The following is a 4,437-nucleotide window of genomic DNA, read 5'->3' as shown; positions in this document are numbered from 1 at the left end:
ATTGGTCCTGCCTCTACTGAGTGTACCAGGCTTTGCTGACTTCCCATGGGAGCCCTTATACTTTTGGAGGAGGGGATGGAGGGTGAGTCTGGGGAAGGGGAGAGCAGTAGGGAGGAGGGGTAAGAGGGGGATCTGTGATTGGTATGTAAAATGAATAAAAATTTGTTCTTAAGTAAAAAAAAAAAAAAAACTGTTTAATGTACCAAACTGTTTATGCTCCCTTTCTGAGTAGGTTCTAATGAACAAGTGCAAGTTTTCCCTCAAATGTGCACATAATGCTCTGCCCCCTCATATTAATCATGCTTTAATATCATCAGCCAAATATGTAAAAGGAGAAAATTTCTTTCACTCTCTAGAATCGCTATTTTCTGTTTTGAAATGAAAGCTCAGGCCTGGTGTACCGACTTGTGTCTTCAGGTCAACCATCCAGAATGTGGAGTGTTGAAATTCATGCAAGTATCAGGCTAGCATGGTCCATAGAGTGAGAAAGTTCTCACAAATCAAGAGAGCTATGGATTCTTGAGAAAAAAGTCTTGCAATAGGAGGAAAGAGTGAGACACTCTCACTGAATTCAGGAATAAGACAACAGTGTCTACTGTAGCTAGAGTTTTCCTGCCTGGCCCACAGTCAGGGCAAATCTCTCTCACCCGCCAGTCCCACAGCTGCTCAGACCCGACCAAGTAAACACAGAGACTTATATTGGTTACAAACTGTATGGCCGTGGCAGGCTTCTTGCTAACTGTTCTTACAGCTTAAATTAATCCATTTCTATAAATCTATACCTTGCCACGTGGCTTGTGGCTTACCAGTACTTTACATCTTCCTTGTCCTGATGGCGGCTGGCAGTGTCTCTCTGACTCAGCCTTCCACTTCCCAGCTTTATTCTCCTCCTTGTCCCGCCCATACTTCCTGCCTAGCCAATGGCCAATCAGTGTTTTATTTATTATCAGCAACACATGTGACATACAGAACATCCCACAGCAGTCTACTCTCTCTATTGTTGTTCAATATAGTAAGGTAACTTAAGTAAATACTGTGATGGTCAGTGTGGAAAGCTGACTGGACAGGATTTAGAACCATCAAGTTGCTAAGCCTCCAGATACACAGCCTCTGGGCATTCCTGTGAGGATTTATCTGTGTTAGGTTTATCTTGATTTGTTGACATGGCAGTCATCTGAAAAGTGAGCAGCACTGTTGAAAATATATTTCATTCATTTTAAGATAATTTCACACATGTACATAGTGTATTTTAACCATATCCATTTCTTAGAGACTCGCACAGAGAAAATATATATTTAAAAACTTCTCTTTAATATTTTTTACATAGTCTAATTTTGAATATCACAAATAAAACACTATAGAAAGTTCTAGGGTATCAATCCCTGAGTTTCATTTGGTAATTTCACACATTTTTACCATCTATATATTTATCTATACATTGAAATATACAGTTACACAATTACCTCATCTAAATAGCAAATTTTATTTATGTTAAGACTGAGTATCAGTTATTATTCTTTATATGTTTTATAATTTAATCCAGACTACACCTTGTGTTTAAGTCAATTACCTTCTAAGTGATATTATCATGAACGCTATGATTATAAATCATGATTGCAATATTCCTTCCATGTGAATATTTTCCTTCCACTGTTTTATATTTTAGAAATTTCTGTAATGTAGAAATGGTGGTGTCATTACTTAAGAACTACTGAGCATCTTAAATAGAACATAAAATATTAAGATTTAGTTAATATCTACATTTGGTGATTTTGTTCCCTTGGAACCTCCTACCTAATTTGATTTCCTTTTACCCAGAAAGCTGCCTGGAATAGAAATGTCTGTGAGTGAGTATGGGGGCTAAACCACTACACAGATGATTATTGAGAATGTCAGCATGCATTGCCTGCTGAAACCATCATATTTTACTGCAATCAATGAGATAAAACAGTTTACTTTGCAAATAAAAATGAACAAAATTACTTATGAGCTCTGGCTATGCAAATGTAAGACTCAAAACTAAAATTATCTTCTCAGTTATGTCTCAATTTTATGGAAAAACATATTTTAATACTTAATTTCTCCTATTGTATTTATTATTTCATCATTACTTTTATGTGATTTTTCATAAAAGATTTTATAATCAAAATCTAAGACATAGAATTTTAGAGTCATAAAGTAACCTGATGTATGCCATAGGAAATGGCATGGATCTGGATCTGAATACGAATCTTTTTTTTATTATTTTTTTTATTTTTTTATTTTTTATTTTTTTTGGTTTTTCGAGACAGCATTTCTCTGTGTAGCTTTGCGCCTTTCCTGGATCTTGCTCTGTAGACCAGGCTGGCCTCGAACTCACAGAGATCTGCCTGCCTCTGCCTCCCGAGTGCTGGGATTAAAGGCGTGCGCCACCACTGCCCAGCTCTGAATACGAATCTTAAGAATCTAGAGTGTTTTCCTTTTTATTTCTAAGTATCATCATTGTAAGAATTGCTGAGTTTCATTAAGATATTTTCATGCATGTGTAGCATGCCCTAGGCTTTGCTTATTCATTGAACTTCTCTGTCCTTACTACTTTTTCACTGAATGGTAACAGGTAAATTAACTTATTTGTCATTTTTTATCACTGTCTGAGCCAATCACTAGCAGGATTTCTTTTTATCCTGCCATTTCCTTGAATTTAGCTCATGAGTGAAAACAGAGTTCATATTACAGATGCTAAAGCTAGACTATTTGTGTAGTATTTATGGAAGGGCTGTCTATGAATAAAGCAGTTGCATCTTCAAGTTAATAAACTTCCCTTATTATGGTAAGAAAACATTCCCATGAGGAACATTTTAACATTTTCAGTTTGACCCTCTGATAACACTTGGAGATGAGTATGTTTTATAGTAAATTCATGGAAAATTTAAATCATGTTTTATAGAATAGTAATTTCTTAAACAAGTTAACATTGTACAATTAATTATATAATTAATCAATTTCCAGCAACCACATGGTAGCTCACAACCACCTATAGTGGGATCTAATGCCCTTTTCTGGAACAAATTTGCACATGCAGGTAGCATACTCATACATAAAATAAATTAATTAATTAATCCTCAAGAGTCTAAATTATATTTAACAAGTTAATTATTTTCAGCTAAATGTTTTCATAAATTTTCATATGTAAGTGACTTGTCTATTACCCTCTTAATCAGCATTTACTTTGATTTATGAATATGCTTCATCCACACAGACAATATTAAAAAGATACTTTAATGTTTGTAGAGAGGAGACTAATAGAACAGTACAATAACATTCTCACTAAGAAAAAAACCTACATACTTATTGATTCTATGAAATTGAAGATAATTTTGCATGAGAATGCAAAAATTTGTTGATTGAAGTATGGAGTCCAGAGAGATGGCTCAGAGGTTAAGAGCACTGGCTGCTCTTCCAGAGGTCCCGAGTTCAATTCCCAGCAACGACATGGTGGCTCACAATCACTTATAGTGGTATCTGTTGCCCCTCTTCTAGCACAAAGTTGTACATGCAGATAGAGCACTCATACATCATATAAATAAATAATCCTTAAAAAAAGAAATATGATAAGTTTTTATGATATATTTATATCATGATGCAGATTTACATGAACATATTTTGTCTTCACCTTCCTCTTCAGAATGTCATAAAACCAGAGTTCTATCAATGAGTTTGAATTCCTGAGGCTTTCTCACAATTCAAAGATTGAGAAAATACTGTTTCTTGTGTTTCACTTGGTCTACCTAGCAACAATTGGTGGCAACATGATAATTGTTGCAACCATTATTTACAGCCCTGCACTGCTGGGGTCCCCCACATACTTCTTTTGCTATTCCTGTCCACACTGGATGTATGACTTCTACTACTGTCAGACCAAAGACGGTTGTAGATTTCTTCTATGAGAGGAAGACCATTTTCTTGGAATGTTGCATGACACAACTGTTTGCTGTCCACTTCTTCACTGATGTGGAGGTAAATTTCCTGGCAACTATGGCCTATGACTGCTATGTAGCCATTTACAATCCCCTTCTCACTGCTCTTCCATCATGACCTGGAGACTCTGTGGTATTTTGGTGGGGGTAGCCTGGGCAGGGGATTCTTGCTTTCTATTACACAAATTATCTTTACTTAGCAGCTGCACTCTGGGGACCCAATATTACTGATTATTATATTCATGACTTATTCCCACTACTGAATCTTGCCTGCATTGACAGACACACTTTTGTCATTGTTATATTAGCAAATAGTGGTTCTACCTACATCATTATCTTCTCCTTATTGCTAGTCTCCTATGGTGTTGTCTTATTCTCTCTGAGAGCCCACATCTATGAAGGGCAGCATAAAATTCTCTCTATCTGTGAACCTCATATTATGGTTGTGGTTTTGTTGCTCAGTCTTGTGGCATGCGTGCAC

General features: G+C 36.1%; 1 pseudogene; it reads left to right on the top strand.

Moving 5' to 3' along the window:
• Positions 1-469: 469 nt before the first annotated feature.
• Positions 470-4,437, top strand: part of LOC131907799 (olfactory receptor 4C15-like) — a 12,865-nt pseudogene continuing 8,897 nt past the window's right edge.

The sequence above is a fragment of the Peromyscus eremicus genome, chromosome 4, assembly GCF_949786415.1.
Source record: "Peromyscus eremicus chromosome 4, PerEre_H2_v1, whole genome shotgun sequence".
Lineage (NCBI taxonomy): Eukaryota > Metazoa > Chordata > Mammalia > Rodentia > Cricetidae > Peromyscus > Peromyscus eremicus.
Note: the sequence above shows the minus strand (reverse complement) of the source record. Positions and strands in the feature narration are given on the sequence as shown.